Below are 25,322 nucleotides of genomic sequence, written 5' to 3' on the forward strand. Positions count from 1 at the left end.
GGACACGGGTTCGTGCCCCGGTCTGGGAAGATCCCACATGCCGCGGAGCAGCTGGCCCGTGAGCCATGGCCGCTGAGCTTGCGCGTCTGGAGCCTGTGCTCCGCAACGGGAGAGGCCACAACAGTGAGAGGGCTGCGTACCGCAAAAAAAATAAAACAAACAAACAAACAAACAAACAAAAACACATCTAGTCATCACTCCACTGTCAAAGGGTAGCTACTGCTATCACATCTATCATAGATTTCTTTGGCTTATTTCCCAACTTTATAAGCTGACTTCCTTTTACTCAAAATTATATTTCTGAGAGTCATCGATGTTGTAAAGTTTAACTGTAATCCTTTCATTCTTACTGCTATACAGTAATTCATTGACTGAATATACTACAATGTATATTCTACTGTAGATGGACATTTAGTTTTAGTTTTTGGCTATAACAAAGAATACTGCTATAATATATTACTGTTATATTTTGGTGAACTTGTACATACATTGCTTGGAGTGGAAGTGCTCGGTCATTCAGTGTATGTATATATGCATGTACTTTAGGAGATAGGCCAAATCATTTTCTACAGTGGTTGTCAATACACACTCCCACCAGAAATTATGAGTTTCAATTTTTATTAACAATTAGCTCACATTCTTATTAACAATTAGTATTTTCTGTCTTTACACATCAGCCTTTCTGGTGAGTGGGTAGTGACACCCCTTTCCAAAAATTTTTTTGAGATGAAGTTCCCATGAAATAAAATTCATCATTTTACCATTTGAAATTGTGTAATTCTGATTTTATTCACAGTGTTGTGCAACAATCACCTCTAATTCCAGAACATTTTCATCACCCCTAATAGAAACACTGTACCCATTAAGGAATCATTATTCCCCCCACTAATCCCTATTTTTTAAACCCTGAAATAGCTCATCCAAAATTATACCACAGGAGGAGACAATAGGGGACATTTTGGTCAGGAGCAAATAGAAAATAACCTCTATAATATTTAACATGGCCCTGGATGTTCTAGGCAATGCCTTGAAGACAGTAAAATCTAAATATAAAAAATTAGGAGACTTCTTACTGAATGATGATTATATAACTGACTCCAAAGAAAAACCAGGAGTATTGACTAAAAAAAAAGAATCAGAGTTCAGAAGAGCCATATCTAATTTCTTTCTTTTTTTTTAAACTGTGGCTTTGATTCCTATCTCCTAATATGCAACAAAAATTCCAGATACATTAATAATGTAAATATAAAAAGATGTAAGAATAAGAAAATTTAGAAAGTAGGAAAAATCTTCCAAAGCAAGAGCAGAAAGTGATAAGCCATAGAAGAAAAGATAGAATTCTTTGACTACATATGATATTAACAATCTTAAAGGCAAAGACACCATAATATGCTTTTCAAATTGCTGATCACAACCTATGAGTCCCAATACCGATATCATGCTTTGTGACAAGTGTCTTTTAATGGAATATTAAAGAAAAATGTGTACACTACATTTAGTAAAGGTAAGTATTATCATATAATTTTTTTTTTTTTTTTTTTTTTTTTTTTTTTTTGCGGTATGCGGGCCTCTCACTGTTGTGGCCTCTCCCGTTGTGGAGCACGGGCTCCGGATGCACAGGCTCAGTGGCCATGGCTCACGGGCCTAGCTGCTCCGCGGCATGTGGGATCTTCCTGGACCAGGGCACAAACCTGTGTCCCCTGCATCGGCAGGTGGACACTCAACCACTGCGCCACCAGGGAAGCCCTATAATATAAATTTTTATGTATGTGTTTGTGCATTGAATCGTGATGTAAAATGTATTTATTTCCTGATATGCATAGCTACTTATATTGCCAAAAATAAATTGAAAAGTCAAGTGACAGACTGGGAAAATATTCGCAATACATATAAACAGTTACCATTCTTGGGCTTCCCTGGTGGTGCAGTGGTTGAGAATCTGCCTGCTAATGCAGGGGACATGGGTTCAAGCCATGGTCTGGGAGGATCCCACATGCCGTGGAGCGACTAGGCCCATGAGCCACAAGTACTGAGCCTGCGCGTCTGGAGCCTGTGCTCCCCAACAAGAGAGGCTGCGATAGTGAGAGGCCCGTGCACTGCGATGAAGAGTAGCCCCCGCTTGCCACAACTAGAGAAAGCCCTCGCACAGAAACGAAGACCCACCACAGCAAAAATAAATTAAAAAAAAAAAAAAGAGTTACCATTCTTAATGAAAAAGAGCTCCAACAAATTAAGAAGGAAAATAACTCAATAGAATAGTGAGGAAAGAATAGGCATATGCAATTCACTTAGGTGGAAATCAAAAGGATCAAAAGCTGTCCAACTTTACTAGAAGACAAGCAAATGAAAATAAATGTTATGTTTTCATCCATCCAAATTGCAAAACTAAAAAAGTAGAAATGTATGTAAGCAAATCATAATACAACATAACAGTTACAGTAGAGAAAGTATGAAATAAACTCATATAATCATATTGTGAAAAATGTGCAGCCATTACTCTATGTATCAATATTCTTAGTATATCATTAACCAAAATAAGATGCACATGTGACATTATCATCCCTTTTTATTTAAAACACACAAACACTGGGAATTCCCTGGCGGTCCAGTGGTTAGTACTCAGCACTTTCACTCCTGTGGCTGGGGTTTGATCCCTGCTCCAGGAACTAACATCCCATAAGCCTTGCAGCACAGCCAAACACACACACACACACACACAAACTGGTCGAGCACAGAAAAAAAGCTGGTAGTATAAACCTAAAGCGTTAATAATAGTTACCACTGTGAAATAGAATTAAAGGGGAATTTTTTTTTTTACTTGAAGCTTTTAATTTTATAGGTATGCATATCCAAACACACTGGACTATACATTCCCCTACAGAGACGATCTTGAGATCCTTTTAAAATTTATGTACTGGGCTTCCCTGGTGGCGCAGTGGTTGAGAGTCCGCCTGCTGATGCAGGGGACACGGGTTCGTGCCCTGGTCTGGGAAGATCCCACATGCCGCGGAGCGGCTGAGCCCGTGAGCCATGGTCGCTGAGCCTGCGCGTCCGGAGCCTGTGCTCCGCAAGGGGAGAGGCCACAACAGTGAGAAGCCCGCGTACCGCAAAAAAAAATAAATAAATAAAATAAAATAAAATTTATGTACTAAAAGCATAAGACAGTCTCATTAATTAATGAGCTTAATTAAAAAGCAACTGACCAACACAGAAACAAACTTATGGTTACCAAAGGGGAAAGGGGGGGAGGGAAAAATTAGGAGTTCAGGATTAACGGATACACATTACTATATATAAAATAGATAAACAACAGGGACCTACTGTATAGCACAGGGAACTATATTCAATATCTTGTAATAACCTATAATGGAAAAGAATCTGAAAAAGAATATGTATATAAATATGTATAACTGAATCACTTTGCTGGACACCTGTAACTAACACAAATTGTAAATCAGCTAAACTTCAGTTTTTTAAAATGTGCTTCCAACCTAAATGTCCATCGACAGATGAATGAATAAAGAAGATGTGGCACGTATATACAATGGAATACCACTCAGCCATAAAAAGGAACAAAAGTGAGTTATTTGTAATGAGGTGGATGGACCTAGAGTCTGTCATACAGAGTGAGGTAAGTCAGAAAAAGAAAGAAAAATACTGTATGCTAACGCACATATATGGAATCTAAAAAAACAGTACTGATGAACCTAGTGGCAGGGCAGGAATAAAGACACAGATGTAGAGAATGGACTTGAGGACACGGGAGAGAAGGGGAAGCTGGGACGAAGTGAGAGAATATAGCATTGACATATATACACTACCAAATGTAAAATGGATGGCTAGTGGGAAGCTGCTGCATAGCAGCTTTGTGATCACCTAGAGGGGTGGGATAGGGAGGGTGGGAGGGAGGCTCAAGAGGGAGGGGATATGGGAATATATACGTATACATATAGCTGATTCACTTTGTTGTACAGCAGAAACTAATTCAACATTGTAAAGCAATTATACTCCAATAAAGATATAAAATAAAATAAGATAAAAATAAAAATGTGCTTCCAAGAATTCTGATAGTGCTAAAGATCTTTACTTTATGATACCCTCTAGTTTCTAGACCACCCCTACCTATTCACAGTTCATTTTGCAACTTCTGATTTTCTTGTTTTCCTACTCAATCTAGATCCCTTGGACTGCTGTTTCAATAGTTTTATTCTTTGATCTCCTGCATTTTTCAAAGACAAAGCAGGTAATAGAACATACTTGGTATACATATTAGAAAAAAAATTGACTTTTATTATTCAGTTATAACTCATGCAGCTTTTAAAAAACACTGTGTATCACAAGTTTATAAGTACATGAAAACATGTCCTACACTCTGCTAACTATAAAACTAAACTTTAAGAAAACGGAATTCCCTGGCAGTTCAGTGGATAGGACTCAGCGCTTTCACTGGAAGGGACCCAGGTTTAGGTAACTAAGATGCCTCAAGCTGTGCAGCACAGCCAAAAAAAAAAAAAAAAGATACATCCAAATAATGTACTCACCACAAAGTGGGTATAGAGGGAACACACATCAAAATAATAAAGGCCATTATGATAAGCCATAAGCCCACAGCTAACATCATACTCAATGGTGAAAAGCTGAAAGCATTTCCTGTAAGATCAGGAACAAGACAAGGATGCCCCTCTTGCTACTTTTATTCAACATAGTATTGGAAGTCCTAGTCATAGCAATCAGACAAGAAGAAGAAATAAAAGCAATCCAAATTGGAAAAGAAGTAGTAAAACTGTCACTGTTTGCAGATGACATGATACTATACATAGAAAATCCTAAAAAATTACCAAAAACTATAAGAGCTCATCAATGAATTTGGTAAAGTTTCTGGACAGAAAATTAATATACAGAAATCTCTTGCATATCTATACACTAACAACAAACCATCCAGAAGAGAAATTAAGGAAACAATCCCATTTACAATCCCATCAAAAAGAATAAAATACCTAGGAATAACTCTAACTCAGAAAACTATAAGACATTAATGAAAGAAATTGAAGCTGACACAAACAGATGGAAAGATATACCGCATTCATGGATTGGAAGAATCAATATTTTTTAAATGACCATAATATCTAAGGCAATCTACAGATTCTATGCAATTCCTATCAAAATACCAAATCAAAATTACCAAATAATTTTTTGTATGAAAACACAAAGGACCCTGAATAACCAAAACAAGCTTGAGAACAAAGAACAGAACTAGGCATATCATACTGCCTAATTTTAGACTATACTATATAGCTACAGTAATCAAAAGAGTATAGTACTGGCACAAAAACAGACACATAGATCAATGGAACAGAATAGAGAGTCTAGAAATAACCCCATGCACTTATGGTCAATCTACAACAAAGGAGGCAGGAATATACAATGGGGAAAAGATAGTCTCTTCAATAGGTGGTGCTTGGGAAAGCTGGACAGCTACATGTAAAAGAATGAAATTAGAAATTTTCTGACACCACATATAAAAATACACACAAAGTGGATTAAAGAACAAAATGTAAGACCTGAAACCATAAAACTCATAGAAGAAAACATAGGCAGACACTCTTTGCAATAAGTCACAGCATTATTTTTTTGGATCTGTCTCCTAAAAGAAAAGAAACAAAAGTAAAAATAAACAAATGGAATCTAATTAAATTTAAAAGCTTTGCGAGGCGAAGGAAACCATCAACAGAATGAAAAGACAACCTACTAAATGGGAGAAAATATTTGCAAATGATATGACCAATAAAGGGTTAGTATTCAAAATATATAAACAGCTCATACAACTCAATATAAAAAAACGCAGGCAATTAAAAAATGGTGAGAAGATTTGAATGGACATTTTTCTGAAGATATATAGATGGCTAAAAGGCAAATGAAAAGATGTTCAACATCACTAATCTTCAGAGAAATGCAAATCAAAACCATAACAAGATATCACCTCACATCAGAATGGCTATCATCAAGAAGACCACAGGTAACAAATGTTGGTGAGGATGTGGAGAAAAGGGAACCCTTGTACACTGTTGGTAGGAATATAAATTGTTGCAGCCACTGTGGAAAACAGTATGGAGGTTCCTCAACAAACTAAAAGTAGAACTACCATATGATTCAGCGATTCCACTCTTAGGTATATCTAAAGAAAATGAAAACACTAATTCAAAAAGATACAAGTACCCAAATGTTCATAGCAGGATTATTTAAATAGCCAAGATATGGAAGCAAACTAAGTGTCCATCAACAGATGAATGGATAAAGAAGATGTGGTATATTATATACAATGGAATACTACTCAGCCGTAAAAAGGAATGAAATTTTGCCATTTGCAACAACATGGATGGACTTGGAGAATATTATTCTTAGTGAAATAAGTCAAACAGAGAAAGACAAATACTGTATGATATCACTTATATGTGGTATCTAAAAAATAAAACAAATGAATGAATATAATAAAACAGAAACAGAATCCCAGATGTAGAGAATAAGCTAGTGGTTATCAATGGGGAGAGGAAAGGGGGAAGGGTCAAGATAGGGGTAGGGAATTAAGACGTATCAACTACTATGTATAAAATAAATATGTTATAAGGATCTAGTGTACAGCACAGGGAATATAGCCAATATTTTATAATAACTTTAAATGGAGTATATAATCTATATAAAAATTTTGAATCACTATGTTGTATACCTGAAACTATAACATACAATTATATAATATTTTATATATAAATATTTTATATATACTATAATATATAATATTTTAAATAAACTATACTTCAATTTTTAAAAATGCATAAAATCAACTTTTTAAATAGATACATCTAAATAAAGTATACATACATCTAAACAAACTATACATAGGTTTGTTTTTAAATAAAAGTGTTGAAAAGAAAAGAAACTAACCTATGTGCTATTACTGGTTAATCTTGAACACTAAGATGGGGAAGGGAAGAGAGCAATCCTTAGGAATTGTGGGACCAGGAGACGGTACTTAGCCTAAACTATAGTTTCTTCCTTCTAAGAGATCATATATGATTGTGATGGGAATTAGATGAGATAATATGACTCAAGAGCACAGTGATGATGAGCTACCACTGAGAGAGCACAATTTCATTACAATAGTTATAATTCAAAAAAAGTTAGCTGTATTCTAATATACTCCTTACTTGCAATAAATCATTTAATCTTCATACAACCCTGATGAAGACACTGTGAAAAGGTGCTCAACATTAAAAGAAATGCAAATTAAAATGACACAGATAACATTTTTCATTTATCAGAATAACAATGAAAAAGTTTGACCACCTAGACTGTTGGGCAAGCTGTAGGGAGATAAACTTTCATAAAATGTTGGTGGAAGTACAAAATGGTGCAACCCCTATGCAATTACTCCTAGGGCAATTTGGCAATAATTAACTATCAAAATTAAGTGCAACTTTAATACAGCAGTTTGAAATTTATCTTAGTTATACCTGCATATAATTACATGTTTTGACAGTTTTGTATATTTTAACAAATAGCTGAAAATATCTCAGTGTCCATCTGTAGCAGACTAATTCAATTGTGATATAATATAATATAATATAATATAATATAATATAGTATAATATAATGCCTTGCAACTATAAAAAAGGATGATAGGGACCTCCCTGGTGGCGCAGTGGTTAAGAATCCGCCTGCCAATGCAGGGGACAGGGGTTCCAGCCCTGCTCTGGGAAGATCCCACATGCCGCAGAGCAACTAAGCCTGTGGGCCACAACTACTGAGCCTGCACTCTACAGCCCATGAACCACAACTACTGAGCCCGCGTGCCACAACTACTGAAGCCTGTGTGCCACAACTACTGAAGCCCATGCACCTAGAGCCCGTGCTCTGCAACAAGAGAAGCCACCGCAATGAGAAGCCTGTGAACCGCAATGAAGAGTAGCCCCCGCTAGCCGCAACTAGAGAAAGCCTGCGCGCAGCAACAAGACCCAACGCAGCCAAATATAAACAAATAAATAAATAAATAAAAGGATGATAAAAAGTTCCAGAGCTAATAGGCAAAGATGTCCAAAATATGTTTTAAAAAATATAGTACTTCGGGGCTTCCCTGGTGTCGCAGTGGTTGAGAGTCCGCCTGCCGATGCAGGGGACACGGGTTCGTGCCCCGGTCCGGGAAGATACCACATGCCGCGGAGCAGCTGGGCCTGTGAGCCATGGCCGCTGAGCCTGCGCGTCCGGAGCCTGTGCTCCGCAAAGGGAGAGGCCACAAGAGTGAGAGGCCCGCATACCGCAAAAAAAAAAAAAAAATATATATATATATATATATAGTACTTGTATATGAAATATTTCTTTTTGTATAAAAAGAAATAATATACACATTCATATTTGCATAAAGAAACTCTGGAAGAATACAGCTCTTCCTAAGCACTGCCTTCAGAGGTGGCAGCCGTCTCCAACTCGGCATCATGGCTGCCCTCAGACCCCCGTGAAGCCCAAGATCATCAAAAAGAGGACCAAGAAATTCATCCAGCACCAGTCAGACCAATATGTCAAAACTAAGCGGCACTGGTGGAAACCCAGAGGCACTGACAACAGGGTGTGCAGGAGATTCAAGGGCCAGATCTTGATGCCCAACATCAGTAACGGGAGCAACAAGAAAACAAAGCACATGCTGCCCAGCAGCTTCTGTAAGTTCCTGGTCCACCTGGTCAAGGAGCTTGAAGTGAGGCTGATGTGCAACAAAGCTTACTATGCTGAGATTGCTCACAACCTCTCCTCCAAGAACCAAAAAGCAATTGTGGAAAGAGCAGCCCAGCTGGTCATCAGAATCACCAATCCCAACGCCAGGTTGCTCAGCGAAGAAAATGAATAGACAGCTCATGTACACATTTAGTTTGTGTTAATAAAACCATAAAACTCGGCCAAAAAAAAAAAAAAAGAAACTATGGAAGAATACAAAAGAAACTAATGCTGAATAGGAAGAGTTTAGGAGCAATACCTGACAGTGAGAAAACAGCAAGTGAGCCTGGGAACTATTTAGACCCAGATCTGATTAAACACTGTTTTGACTTTTTAATATGTTTCCTTTAAAATTAAACCAAAATTGACAAAGCACTCTATGGAAAGATTTCTAGGGTACAATTAAGTGAAAAAACCTAAATGCAGAATAGTTTATGTAGTATCAAATTACAAACAAATTAGAGCAAAAGGAAGAGTGCAGAGTACATATGTATTTGCTAATATTTGTTTAAGGTATTTCAGGAAGGGTACATACAACTGTCAACATTTGTATTATAGAAACAGTACTCAGTGGTATTCTGATAAATGTTTAACAATCAACTTGGGAAGTGGTAGGGAGAAAGCCCTGTTTTGTAGGGTTGGCCAATTTTTGTGGTGTAAATACACCCACCACGGTAAATTGTAAACTATCAGTGTGACCACCTGAGCAAGAGTTGGGAAGAAATGCACACAACTAGTGAGCTCGAAGGAGCTGTCTCCATGACACCACTGAGAGCACTAATCCAAAATACTACATTTTTTTAATGAAGAATTATTGACATTTAATCTGCTTCGGTATAGTGTATTTCCTGAACATCCATCTTGAATCTCAAATTATTATTGTTAACATTTATCTCTAAAGAGAAGCCAACTCTCTGAAGTGAAGTGTTTCAAGAATATTGGAATAGTGGCTGTTTTATCCCCTCAAATTTCATGTACACTCTGGGGACACCAAACTCATGCCACCTACCCACCTGTTTGTGTCTCTTCTCCTCCTCCTCCAACCCCCCTCCCCCTCCAGTCCCACTGCGGTCCTCTGCTACTCCAAAAGGGCCCAAGGGTACAGTTTACAAGACAGTAAGTGATTACAAGTCCCCTAGTTGTCTGTCTTCCACTCTATACCCATTTCAAGATTATAGGTTGTTCGCACTCTGAACTAACAGGAATGTTGAACTCCTTAGATCAGATCTGGGTCCAATAGTTCACAGGCCCCCTCCATCTTGTCATTTTTCCACATTCCTATCATCAGGATACTCTTACACCCACTCTTGAAGGAGCTCAAATGACACTGAGCAAAGGGGTATTTTATTCTGAAATGACCCTGCCCTATGGACCGGATCTGACTGTAGCTCCTCCCAACACACACTCACATTCCTTACATGCTGCATGTCCTGTATCAAGAAACAGGTACCCAGATCACATGAAAAAATAAAGACTTTCAAAGCATGTTCAGAGACGTGGTCCTACAAGACTATGACCTTTACTACACAGGTAGATCAGTGTGTTTCTCAACTTTCTTTTCATTTTTTTTCATCCCTTACTGCAGGAGTCTTTTAGTTTTTTTTTAATTTTTTTGGCTGCCCCGTGGGCATGTGGGATCTTAGTTCCCCAACCAGGGATCTAACACCCCACCCGGCCACTCCCGCCCCGCAGTGGAAGCGCTGAGTCTTAATCACTGGACCGCCAGGAAAGTCCCTGCAGGAGTCTTTTAAAACCTTTTTTTCCCTAATAGCCCTCCCCGTGAGATCTTTTTTTTTTTTTTTTTTTTTTTGCGGTACGCGGGCCTCTCACTGCTGTGGCTTCTTCTGTTGCGGAGCACAGGCTCCGGACGCACAGGCTCAGCGGCCATGGCTCACGGGCCCAGCCGCTCCGCGGCATGTGGTATCTTCCCGGACCGGGGCATGAACCCGTGTCCCCTGCATCGGCAGGCGGACTCTCAACCACTGCGCCACCAGGGAAGCCCCCCGTGAGATCTTAATACCACAGATATTGTGGGTATCTGTTTACGTACTGTGGCCACCTTGTAATATCTAAGATTTTTTCACCACGCCCCCGCACCAATATAAACCCCCTCAGAGTAAAAAACAATTTAAAAAACATGTAGAACAGGAGGAGCAGCCCACAGCCCATTTATTCCTAATCAGAAGTGAACACCTTCAAAATCTACGTTCTCAACCTGAAAATTGAGAGCTTGGAGAAAATTTTGAGGGAGGACCGCTGGGGCCTCCATTAATTTTGACTGTAAGATGACACAATCATGCCTGATACTGTATTTTGCCGCCCATATTCCCTAAAAAGAAGCATGGAGGTCAGCCCTGATCTGCAACCTACCACCATACAATGCTCACCACAACGGCTTGATAACAAAACCAAATTTAAGTCAAAAGTAAAGATCAACCAGCTACTCATCAAAGATCCTCCTAAGGAGATTCTAAAATAAACATTTAACACACATACACCAAAAATATCCTCCTTCAAAGGGGACCTGCAAAAAGCTACCTTATTTTCCTATAGCAGTGAAATTACCTACTCCAGAATCCTAGCCATTAAGCTCTCTTTTTCCTTTTTTTAGGCATAAAAAGGGAATACCTGCCTGACCAAGTTTTGTAGCCCTAACATTCTCTGAGCTTTGCCTCTGATCTCTGTTTCTCCAGTTTGCATAGAGCCACCTGGTGAGGGGTTCAAAGGCCACAGAAAGGCAGGGCTGGGTCAGCCAGGAGAGGGGGAGTCTAAGGAACTAGGTCATGCATGCATCCCCACCTGCCCTACCTCATTGCCATACGGCCTTACGGCTTTTCCAAGCTTGCGCCGAATAGGAGCCATGGCAGAAACTTCAAATGTTTCTCAATTCTCTCAGTCTGATCCAGACACCAGATCCAGGCAGCTTTTCTAAAGTTTTTATTCTTATCCCCAAACAAAAACTCCACCCTCATTTGGCCACAGGGTCTTAGTATCCAAAGTAATTCCTTTAACTTGGGGGTGGGGCGAAGGAAGAGAGTTACTAAAGGGAGGGACAACTTCTATTTAATTAAAAACCAAGTTAGGGGCTTCCCTGGTGACGCAGTGGTTGAGAGCCCGCCTGCCGATGCAGGGGACACGGGTTCGTGCCGAGTCCGGGAAGATCCCACATGCCGCGGAGCGGCTAGGCCCGCGAGCCCACGTCCGGAGCCTGTGCTCCGCAACGGGAGAGGCCACAACAGTGAGACGCCAACATACCGCAAAAAAAAAAAAAAAAAAGTTAATTGCAGATTAGTTCCAAATGTATACAAAACTGACCTAAGAGCTAAACCTCTCTAGTCACAGATGACCTTGTCCTAGACCTCTTCCTCTGGAGCTAAGAATCAGTATAATTTATTCCCAGTCAAAAAGATAAAAACCCTCTCTCTGGGCTCGAACCTAGTTTGTGGTGACAATGCTAAAAGCGCTAAGGTCAGGATTGTCGGTAAATACGGGCCCATTATGCTGCCTCCCTCAGGAAATACGGTGAAGAAAACTGAAATCAGCCAGCACGCCAAGTACACTTGCTTCTCTGGTGGCAAAACCAAAATAAAGAGATGAGCTTTGGGGATCTGGCGCCATGGTTCCTGAAAAGCTTGCAGGTGATGCCTAGACCTACAGTACCACTCCTACCATCGCGGTAAAATCTGACTGAAGGAACTGTAAGACCAGTGGAAGGTCCACCATTGGTAACATTGCTAGCCTACAATAAATGGGTTAATTCATGTAACAACAAAAAGCCTGTCAGACCCCAAATCTGCCTCAAGCTGTCATCCCATCAAATTCCCTCCTGATTCAAATATCCTAAGTAGTTATCCCCCAAGGTTATAAATGAGTTCTCAACTGCCAAATCCAATCATTCCTTAAATATTATAGACCTAACCTGCTCTTTTGTGGATCCCCAAGGAGATTCTCAACTGAAACTATAATCTAGGTCTCCCCTGGAGCCTCACTCTCGTGTGTCTGTCCCTTGGTTGTGGGTGTGTCCCCCTGAGCCCATTACTTAGAGGATTCTAAGTCAAAACCCACTGACTTTTTGTTCTTCGCACTTTTCATGAACAATCCTATCCATGCTTAAAGTTAATAACCAACTCTCATGTTCAGTGCTTTTTTTTTTTTTTTTTTTTGGCCACACCTCACGGCATGTGGGATCACGGTTCCCCGGCCAGGGATCAAACTCACGCCCCCTGCATTGAAAGTACGGAGTTTTAACCACTGGACCTCCAGGGAAGTCCCCACTTATTATTCTTTACACTTTTTATGTACCTTAACTGTTTCATATATTTTTAATAATGTGAGCTTTACTGGAATCAAACTGGTGACTCTCCCACTGCTTACCAACCACATGGCATAGAGCGAGTCCTTGCTCATTGAGCCTCAGTTTCCTTAAGATAAATCAAGACTATGGGATTAACTTATACACACTACTATACATAAAATAGATAACCAACAAAGACCTACTGTATAGCACACGGAATTATACTCAAGATTTTTTAATAACCTATAAGGTAAAAGAATCTGAAAAAGAATATCTGTGTGTGGTATATATATATTCACACACACACACACATATATATATATATATATATATATATACCTGAATTGCTGTGCTGTACACCTAAAAGTAACACGATATTATAAATCAACTATACTTCAATTTAAAAAAATAAATAATAATTTCTCAGGATTTAAAAATTATTTAAAAAAAGATAAATCCCTACTGTATAGCACAGGGAGCTATCTATATTCAATATCTTGTGATAAACTGTAATGGTAAAGAATATGAAAACGAATGTATATATATGTATAACTGAGTCACTCTGCTGTACAGCAGTAATTAACAGAACATTGTAATTCAACTCTACTTCAATAAAAAATAAATTTATAAAAGATAAATCAAGATTAGTAATAGCACTTACTAAAAAGGTTTTTTGTGGGGATTAAATCAAACAACTTATTTATACACATTTATAAGTGTTGGATCTTATGTGTAGAAACGAACTATTTAAGGGAAAAATACATATTAGGTAGTTTTTTTTCCACATGTCCTTCAATATATGGCAAAAACTCAGTAATTCCAGTCTCAAATCCACAATTAAGAAAAGAATATTTATTAATAGCTATTACTTATGTATTGAGGATGTACTGATTGCCAGGCATCATTATAAGCACTTTATATGAATTATCTCATTTAATTTTCCTACTGAGATAAATGTATTTACAGGAATTCCCTGGCGGTACAGTGCTTAGGACTTGGTGCTCTCACTGCCAGGGGCCAGGTTCAATTCTTGGTTGGGGAACTGAGATCCCACAAGCTGTGTGGCACAGCCAAAAAAAACAAAAAGTATTCACTTCTCCAGTCTTCAAACAAGGAAGGTTCTGATAAGTTTAAGTCACTAGCCAAAGTCAGATCAATGCTCTGAGCCAAAATTCAAACCAAATGTCTCTTTAGAGAGGTCCTAGTGTTAGTCACAAGGTCCTAGTGTTTAACCAAATGCACTGTCCTAAAAATAATCCTGTCAGCAGCAAGTAAGTATGAACATTTAAAACAAATTCCTTTACTTACTAATATTTACTAATGCTTACTGAACTAAGATTGCCATAGATGCTTAGAACTAAAAAGAACAACACAGTTCCTATGGAAGTTTCCTTTGTTAGATTGTGGGAATTATCTTTCTGAACTGACTGGCCTACTTTTTTTTTTTTTCTTCACATCTTCATTGGACTATAATTGCTTTACAATGTTGTCTTAGTTTCTGCTGTATGACAAAGTGAATCAGCTATATGTATACATATATCCCCATATGCCCTCCCTCTTGAGCTTCCCTCCCACCCTCCCTATCCGATCCCTCTAGGTCCTCCCAAAACAAGTTGATCTCCTTGTGCTATGTAGCAGTTTCCCACTAGCCACCCATTATACATTTGGTAGTGTATATATGTCAATGCTACTCTCTCACTTCATCCCAGCTTCCCCTTCCCTCCCTGTGCCCTCAATTCTGTTCTCTACATGTGTGTCTTTATTCCTGCCCTGCCACTAGGTTAATCAGTACGAATTTTTAAACTTCCATATATATGCATTAACATACAGTATCTGTTTTTATCTTAGGCCTACTTTTATTCATCTGTTTGTGAGTTGTAGTAGTAAAACATTGCTATTCAAAATATCATAACTTAATCTCCAAATTCAGTATATGCACGCTGGGTTCACACAAAGTTATTACAGGAAGGAGTGAAATTGGAACACAATTTAGAATCTATTTCTTAAGGAAGGAGTCGGAGGTCACTGTCTATTTCCTCCCGCAAATGTTCCTTGGCTTATAACCCTCTTTACTTCTGGATAACCCTGAGATGTTTTACCTTCTAGCATAACTTTTTCCTCAAAATTGTTAGTTTCTGACACTGCAAAAATACAAAGGATCATGAGAGGTTACTACAAGCAACTGTATGCCAATAAAATGGACAACCTGGAAGAAATGGACAAGTTCTTAGAAAAGCACAAACTTCTGAAACTGAACCAGGAAGAAACAGAAAATATAAACAGACCAATCACAAGCACTGAAATTGAAACTGTGATTAAAAATCTTCCAACAAACAAAAGCCCAGGACCAGATGGCTTCACGGGTGAATTCTATCAAACATTGAGAGAAAAGCTAACACCTATCCTTCTCAATCTCTTCCAAAATATAGCAGAGGGAGGAACACTCCCAAACTCATTCTACGAGGCCACCATCACCCTGATACCAAAACCAGACAAAGACGTCACAAAAAAAGAAAACTACAGGCCACTATCACTGATGAACAAAGATACAAAATCCTCAAGAAAGGACTTCCCTGGTGGCGCAGTGGTTGAGAGTCCGCCTGCCGATGCAGGGGACACGGGTTCCTGCCCTGGTCCGGGAAGATCCCACATGCCACGGAGCAGCTGGGCCCGTGAGCCATGGCCACTGAGCCTGCGTGTCCGGAGCCTGTGCTCCGCAATGGGAGAGGCCACAACAGTGAGAGGCCCGCGTACCGAAAAAAAAAAAAAAAAATCCTCAACAAAATACTAGCAAACAGAATCCAATAGCACATTAAAAGGATCATACACCATGATCAAGTGAGGTTTATCCCGGGAATGCAAGGATTCTTCACTATATGCAAATCAATCAATGTGATAAACCATATTAGCAAATTTAAGGAGAAAAACCATATGATCATCTCAATAGATGCAGAAAAAGCTTTTGACAAAATTCAACACCCATTTATGATAAAAACCCTCCAGAAAGTAGGCATAGAGGGAACTTACCTCAACATAATAAAGGCCATATATGACAAACCCACAGCGAACATCATTCTCAACTGTGAAAAACTGAAACCATTTCCACAAAGATCAGGAAAAAGACAAGGTTGCCACTCTCACCACTATTATTCAACATAGTTTTGGAAGTACTAGCCACAGCAATTGGAGAAGAAAAATAAATAAAAGAAATCCAAATCAGAAAAGAAGAAGTAAAATTGTCACTGTTTGTAGATGACATGATACTATACACATAGAATCCTAAAGATGCTACCAAAAGCTACTAGAGCTAATCAATGAATTTGGTAAAGCATCAGGATACAAAATTAATGCACAGAAATCTCTTGCATTCCTATACACTAATGATGAAAAATCTGAAAGAGAAATTAAGGAAACACTTCCATTTACTATTGCAACAAAAAGAATAAAATATCTAGGAATAAACCTACCTAAGGAGACAAAAGACCTGTATGTAGAAAACAGTAAGACACTGATGAAAGTAATTAAAGATGATACAAACAGATGGAGAGGTATACCATGTTCTTGGATTGGAACAATCAACATTGTGAAAATGACTCTACTACCCAAAGCAATCTACAGACTCAGTGCAATCCCTATCAAACTACCAATGGCATTTTTCACAGAACTAGAACAAAAACTTTCACAATTTGTATGGAAACACAAAAGACCCCAAAGAGCCAAAGCAATCTTGAGAAAGAAAAACGCAGCTGGAAGAATCAGGGTCCCTGACTTCAGACTATACTACAAAGCTACCGTAATCAAGACAGTATGGTACTGGCACAAAAACAGAAATATAGATCAATGGAACAGGATAGAAAGACCAGAGATAAACCCCCACACATATGGTCACCTTATCTTTGATAAAGGAGGCAAAACTATATAATGGAGAAAAGACAGCCTCTTCAATAAGTGGTGCTGGGAAAACTGAACAGCTACATGTAAAAGAATGAAATTAGAACACTCCCTAACACGATACACAAAAATAAACTCAAAATGGATTAAAGTCCTAAATGCAAGGCCAGACACTATAAAACTCTTAGAGGAAAACATAGGTGGAACACTCTATGACGTAAATCACAGCAAGATCCTTTTTGACCCACCTCCTAGAGAAATGGAAATAAAAACAAAAATAAACAAATGGGACCTAATGCAACTTAAAAGCTTTGCACAGCAAAGGAAACCATAAACAAGATGAAAAGACAACTCTCAGAATGGGAGAAAATATTTGCAAATGAATCAACTGACAAAGGATTAATCTCCGAAATATACAAGCAGCTCATGAAGCTCAATATCAATAAAACAAACAAACCAATCAAAAAATGGGCAGAAGACCTAAATAGACATTTCCCCAAAGAAGATATACAGACTGCCAACAAACACATGAAAGGATGCTCAACATCACTAATCATTAGAGAAATGCAAATCAAAACTACAGTGAGGTATCACCTCACACTGGTCAGAATGGCCATCATCAAAAAATCTACAAACAATAAATGCTGGAGAGGGTGTGGAGAAAAGGAAACCCTCTTGCACTGTTGATGGGAATGTAAATGGATACAGCCACTATGGAGAACAGTATGGAGGTTCCTTAAAAAACTAAAAATAGAACTACCATACGACCCAGCAATCCCACTACTGGGCATATACCCTGAGAAAACCATAATTCAAAGAGTCATGTACCACAGTGTTCATTGCAGCTCTATTTACAATAGCCAGGATATGGAATCAACCTAATTGTCCATCGACAGATGAATGGATAAACAAGATGTGGCACATATATACAATGGAATGTTAGCCATAAAAAGAAACGAAATTGAGTTAATTGTAGTGAAGTGGATGGACCTAGAGACTGTCATACAGAGTGAAGTAAGTCAGAAAGAGAAAAACAAATACCGTAAGCTAACACATGTATATGTAATCTTAAAAAAAAAAAGGTTCTGAAGAACCTAGGGACAAGACAGGAATAAAGACACAGAGGCAGAGAATGAACATGAGGACACGGGGAGGGTGAAGGGTAAGCTGGGACGAAGTGAGAGAGTGGCATGGACATATATACACTACCAAATGTAAAATAGATAGCTGGTGGGAAGCAGTTGTATAGCACAGGGAAATCAGCTCGGTGCTTTGTGTTCACCTAGAGGGGTGGGATAGGGAGGGTGGGAGGGAGGGAGACGCAAGAGGGAGGAGATATGATGATATATGTATATGTATAGCTGATTCACTTTGTTATACAACAGAAACTACCACACCATTGTAAAGCAATTATACTCTAATAAAGATGTTTAAAAAAAAAGAAATTAACTTAAAGTAGTTAAGAAAATTGTTAGTTTCACATAACTAGGAGACTAAAATTCGTTGAAAACTTCTTGGTATTAATTAGTACCCCAATATGAATTGCCATATTAATTTAAAAAACAAAAGAATGACATACAAATTACAGATTATTTAATCCAATCACACTAGTTCTTTACAAATGCAGTTTATATGCACTTTTTTTTCTTTCTCTCTCTCTTTTTTTTTTTTTTTTTGTTTGTTAATGGCACTTAAATGTTCCTCAAGATTTTAGGAGATTTGTAATCCTGTTTTCCATTAGGGTTTGGCTTCAATCAAGTCACCCCACCTGGAATGCTCCCTCAATCAAAGATAATATTCAAGGACCTTGCCTCACCTAACTCCCTCCAGAAGGCCATCAGATAACTAGTTAATTCATGATCCTACAAGGCACCAAGACAGGTTTCAGCTTTTAGTTCTTTCCACACCACCTATGTGGCTTTGGGTCCCTACTCCCTTCCTCCAAGGTGTTCCTTTGAAGAAAATATGTCTATTTCAGTTTAGACTTTCTAAGAATAAGAATATAATCGTCAAGAATACTGAGTATTTATTCAGCACTTCGCTGGTGATGATATGCACAGAGGTATGTACACACTCCTAACAGAAAAATCAGAGCACATTCTGGAGCCAAAGATCTGTAAATCTTTCCCATCTACCTCCTTCCCCACAGGCTATAACAAATTTAAATATTTTCTATTTTAAGAAAACGAAATCCTCCAGAAATATTTAGCTCCCACCCTACCTCACTGTCCTATTTTACAAAGAACTCCTCCAAATTGCAATCACCCTATCTATCCTGCACTCTTCAACCCATTGTAATTAGGCTTCTGCTCCCACCACCTCACTGAAACTACCCAAGATTCACCAGTGTAGTCCAATACCAAATTCAGTGGACTTGCAGAATATCTTTTGATACCATTTCTCACTTAAGATCCTCCCTTCAATTCTCTGCCCATCATTTCAGTCTCCCTGGCTGGCTTCTCTGCCCACTTATAAACGATAGTGTCTCCCTTTGCCTCATCTCCAATCGCCCATTTATCCACATACTTGCCCTTCAGCCTATGCTTATTTGCTGTTAATTCTCACAACAAGACAAGATATTTCTCCTGAATGTCAAATTCAGTCATCCACCAACTGGACATCTTCACCTGGCAATTAAAACTGAACCACATCTTGGAGCTTTCTTGGTGGCACAGTGGTTAAGAATCTGCCTGAAGGGGACACGGATTCAAACTCTGGTATGGGAAGATCCCACATGCAGCAGAGCAACTAAGCCCATGAGCCACAATTCCTGAGCCCGTGTGCCACAACTACTGAAGACGGCCTAGATCCCATGCTCCACAACAAGAGAAGCCACCGCAATAAGAAGCCCATGCACCGCAACAAAGAGTAGCCCCCGCTCGCTGCAACTGGAGAAAGCCCGCACACAACTAAGACCCAATGCAGCCAAAAATGAATAAATAAAATGTATAAATTTTTAAAAAAAGAAAGTAACCTTAAAAAAAAAAGGAACCACATCTAAAAGTTAATGAATTACCTTGTCCTTGGGGCCTGCTTTAGCCCCCAAATCCACCTAATGATCCATGAGTCTTTTAAGAAGTCTCCTAGTTCAAGACCCAAATTCAGCTACAAAGTTCGATGGATCTTATTACTTAAAAATCTCTTCCATTTATCCCTGCGTTCCCCATTCCTACTGCCCTGCCTCAGTACATTCATTCAACACACATTTATGGAGTACCCATAACATGCTCTAGGTATGGTTAATAGGAGAGAAAAGGTACCAGCTCTTTTTTTTAAATTATTTTTATTTATCTTTGGCTGCATTGGGTCTTCGTTGCGGCACCGTGAGCTTCTCATTGCAGTGGCTTCACATTCTAATGGGTGTTAGATAACAAACATTTTCAGAACCTAATCTTTCATCTTGTACCCTTAGTAGATTAATCTCAGAATTGGGATTGGCTTCCAGAATGTAGCACTCCCAAACCTTCATATTCTTCCAAGGAAGCACTGTCCAATGGAAATACAACGTGGGCTACAGAAATCATTTTAAAGTTTTTAGGAGGTATTTTCTTTAGGCACAAAGAAGCATGTGAAATAAATTTTAATATATTTCTATTAAAGCCACTATATCAAACACAGTATTTCAACATGGAATTACTATAAAAATCATCAGATATTTTACTTTTTTATATAAAACCTATGAAATTTAGTGTATATTTTATAGTTAATGAATCACAATTCAGTGTTAAATATTCAATGGTTAAAGTAAAATGTAGTGGTACCAAAATAAAATTGTATTTAATGGGAAAATATTTCACTTTGCTTCAGTTTTAAATTTGAAATTAATTAAAATAAAATCACAAAGTCAGTTTCTCAGTTGTCCTATCCAAATTTCAAGTAATTAGACAATGCAGTTACTTATGGAATTCATTTTAAATGCACATCTCATTGTTTTAGGCTGTATTCCACACCACCTGGCTAAACATCAACATCACCCAAGTGGGTTTTAGAAAACCACAGATTCTAAACTAACCCCTGTATGGCTCCCTTAGGTCTGAAGCTAAAAACCCCATAAAGATTCAGAGAGTAGCCTGGTAAAGGAAAGTGGGAACCACTAATCCCAAGAGCAAAATTCACATTTTTCAGTCCAGCAAGCAAAGCAAGGCCTCCAGTTCTAGCCCTGGCCAAAGTTTACAGACCATCTTGTACAACAATATTCTCCACAGCCCTACTCCCAGCCCTGCTTCCTCTAGGCTATTTTAAGCAGCTTCATCTTTTCTCAAGTAGCAGCTTCAACATAGAAAGCTCTTTGGTCATTCAACCCTCCCCCATCCAATTTGCCTCTAAAGCACCAATTCACCTCTAGAGAACTAGAGGAAAGGTGACCAGTGGAATCAAGTATTTCTTAACAATCCCCAGCTGGTAGAATCAAGTCATCCTTCTGCTTCACTCAGATAAAACTGATCACTCCCTTCTGTACTAACTCTGCACAGATATTTATCACATCAATTGATTGCACTTACTCATTTGTTTGCAATGCGGTCTCCTCATTTTGGACTTTAGTCCCCAGAGGACAGATCTTGGTGGCTGTCCTCTAGACTCAAATACGTGTGCTTTATTTTGGGAAGAAATCAAAATATAGGCTAGATATTAGATAATACTAGGAAATGGTAATAATGGTATGATTGTGCACAATGTTCTTAAGAGATTTAACCTTAAGGATGATACCTACAGCTTTCCAATGGTTAATACACATACCAAAAGACAATTATTGAATTGAGATAATGGGTACTGTGGTGTTCATTGCATTATCCTCTCAACTTGTTTTACGCTTGAAAATTTTCATTTAAAAAGTTGGATGTTGGGACTTACCTGGTGGCACAGTGGTTAAGAATCCTCCTGTCAATGCAGGGGACATGGGTTCGAGCCCTGGTCCAGGAAGATCCCACATGTCGCAGAGCAACTAAGCCCATGTGCCACAACTACTGAGCCTGCGCTCTAGAGCCCGTGAGCCACAATTACTGAAGCCCGTGTGCCTAGAGCACGTGCTCTGCAACAAAAGAAGCCACAGAGATGAGAAGCCCATGCACCACAATGAAGAGTAGCGCAACTAGAGAAAGCCTGCACGCACAAACAAAGACGCAACACAGCCAAATAAATAAATATAAATTAGATTTTTAGGTTTAATGTTTATCTTAAAGAATAAAAATATGAATAAATGCACAAATGATTTTAAAATAAAAAGAAACAGGTATTGCACAGTGGCTTAATCTGGGGAGATGTGCCAACTCTGCATTTGTAAATATTATTTTAGAATAAAGGAATAGAGTCTTTCTCTTTTCTAAATGTCAACTTTTCCAATACTTCTTTTCAGAATGTGGCTCTTTTGGAACCAGACACATTAAATAGCAGGATTGGTTAGGAAAAGCTATTTTAGATGCACTTGTTCTACTCTTTTCTTGCCTCTTGCAAAACAGTCTCCAGGATCTAGCATCAACTTTGTCACCCACCACTGAGTCTGGATACAACACCCTTCTTCTTAACCACAGCTCTGGTCTTTTTCCATCTAATTCCTCTATTAATGCATGACTCAGTTTTGGAAAGTCAGGAAGAGAAACCAAGATAAGCACTTACAGGCAGAGTCATGAAGCTTATAGGTACTACACACTAATCAAAATTCCCATCATGAGTTGTCCTTTTTTCCTCTTATTCCTGTAGCTAATTTACAATGATGGAAATTTCTCTTTATCTTTCCCTTTTTATTAAAAGTAATAATTTTAAAATATTTTTAGATTTTTCTTTACTAAAAGTAAAAAAATATGAGAATATTTATGTAAGGCTTGATTGAGATGTGTCATAAGAAATATTTCAAAAGAATACAGGACTGGGTGAATGAAGTACGGTATGATATGTCTATACAATGGAATTCTAGGTAGCCATTAAAATAGCATGCACTGATATGGCAAAAGGTCCAAAACATAGCATTAAAAGAACAGCTGAAAAATTACATGTGATACAGTCCTCCATGTGTATGTGGGGAGTGCTGGACAGAGGTATCTATGTAAGTGTAGATTTAAAACATCTGAAAAAATACATAACCTAGTCATGAGGTTACTGCTGTGAAGTATGAGATAGAGAGGAGGGTACAAAGAAAACAGAGAACATTTATCTTTCAGCACTTTGCTATTTTATTATTTTTTTCAACTAGCATCTGTTACCTTTATTATAAAGGTTGAAAAAATTCTAATTACACAAAAAATTGAAATAAAATTCAGAAAACCACATCTACCAAATTTCAGTATTAATAAACTTCCTATGAAAAAAAAGTTTCCTCCCATTAATAATAAAAAAATAAAAATTAAGGATCTAAATAGACATTTTTCCCAAGAAGACATACAGATGGCCAACAGGTACATGAAAATGTGCTAATCATCATTAATCATCAAGGAAATACAAATCAAAACCACAATGAGGACATCCCTGGTGGCGCAGTGGTTAAGAATCCACCTGCCAATGCAGGGGACACGGGTTTGAGCCCTGCTCCGGGAAGATCCCACATGCCGCAAAGCAACTAAGCCCCGTGTGCCACAACTACTGAGCCTGCGCTCTAGAGCCCTCGAGCTACAACTACTGAAGCCCACGCGCCTAGAGCCCGTGCTCAACAACAGGAGAAGCCACCACAACGAGAAGCCCGTGCACCGCGATGAAGAGTAGCCCCTCTCACTGCAACTAGAGAAAGCCCATGTGCAGCAACAAAGACCCAACACAGCCAAAAAAAAAAAAAAAAAAAAAAACCACAATGAGATAGAGCCTCAAATGAAGTAGCAGCATTCTTTACAATAGCCAAGGTAAGGAAACAACCTAAGTGTCTGTCCACTGATGAATGGGTACTGGGTAAAGAAAATGTGGGATATATATACAATGGGATTTTATCGTCTTTAAAAAGAAGGAAATCCTGTCATTTGCAACAACATGGATCAACCTAATGTCATTATGCTAAGTGAAATACATTAGACAGAGAAAGATAAATATTGCATGGTATCACATATATGTGAAATCTAAAAAAAACAACAACAAAAAAGGCAAACTCACAGAAACAGAGAGTAAAAAAGTGATTGCCAGGAGCTGGGGGCGGTGAGGGAAATAGGGAGCGGTTGGTAAAAGGGTGCAAACTTTCAGTTATATGATGAATAAGGTCTGAGGTTCTAATGCATAACATGGTAACTCTAGTTGATAACACTGTACCGTATAATTGAAATTTGCTAAGACAGTAGAACTTAAATGTTCTCACTAAGAAAGGTAAATCTGTGAGGTTATGGATGTGCTAATTAACTCAATGGAGGGAATATTTTCACAATGTTCACTTTAAATAGCTTACAAATCTATTTGTCAATTTATTTTTGGCCCAGCTGTTTGGCTTGTGGGATCCTAGTTCACTGACCAAGGATTGAACCTGCGCCCCCGGCAGTGGAAACACAGAGTCCTAACCACTGGACCACCAGGGAATTCCCTCTATTTGTCAATTATACCTCAATAAGGCTGAAAAAAAATCTCAGTAATAATCTTAAAATGAAAATAATGTAATCACTTAAAAATGTCAGACTGACAAAGAATAAAGATTGATAATATTTAGAGGTGATAAACTTGATGCTCTTGGCTCAAGTTTAAATTTAGAGGGCAATAATTATCAAAAATTTTCAATTTACAATTAGAAGTATATTCTATTTTTGTTTACATTTCTCTGGAATATTTTTTGCCCATCCTTTGTGTTTCAATTCACGTTGCTTTTAGGAGTGTCTCTTGTGGACAATATATCATTTAATTTAATTTTGTTTTATTTATACAATCTGTGGCATTTCTTTTAGATGGGGACGATATTTCATAAGCATTTATTGTAATAATACATGTTTGGTGCAGGCAGGTTTTTTGCTAAATGGGTTACTTTTCTTTTTTTTCTCTTTTCCTCTATTAATTTAAAAGACATACACTCTACTTTAATTTTATGACTGATTCCCTTTATGTCTTTAAATAGTACTCTTAAATCCATATTTCTCAATCTATTAAAATTATGATAGAAATCTACTTACCGGGATCCGAAAAGAAGTACATAAAATTAATATGAAAAGAATGAAGCCTCAAGGAAGTAATATAATACAATCTAATTTTTATAAAATAATAATAAATGTTAGTGTAGTCATAGGAACATAAACCAAATGTATATTATTTGGTATGGGATTAGTTACTGGTTACTTTCATTTTTTTATATCATACATTTCTGTAGTGTTTAATTTGTATAATGATGTCAAATAACTTTATAATAAACATGATTGTTTTTGTAATGAGAAAAAAATAAAAATTTTATGCAAGAGAAAAAAAAATTTTTTTAACTACATGCCCA

General features: G+C 38.1%; 1 protein-coding gene and 1 pseudogene across 5 annotated transcripts in view; one reads left to right on the plus strand and one right to left on the minus strand.

The window, feature by feature from the left end:
* TET1 (tet methylcytosine dioxygenase 1) overlaps nucleotides 1–25,322 on the minus strand; it is a 134,814-nt gene that overhangs the window by 51,589 nt on the left and 57,903 nt on the right. The window lies entirely within an intron of this gene.
* LOC308621498 (large ribosomal subunit protein eL32-like) lies at nucleotides 8,487–8,893 on the plus strand (annotated as a pseudogene). Its single transcript has one exon. The product of its transcript is annotated as a large ribosomal subunit protein eL32-like (transcript).

This window comes from Mesoplodon bidens (genome assembly GCF_964165515.1).
Source record: "Mesoplodon bidens genome assembly, chromosome: 1".
NCBI classification, from domain to species: domain Eukaryota; kingdom Metazoa; phylum Chordata; class Mammalia; order Artiodactyla; family Ziphiidae; genus Mesoplodon; species Mesoplodon bidens.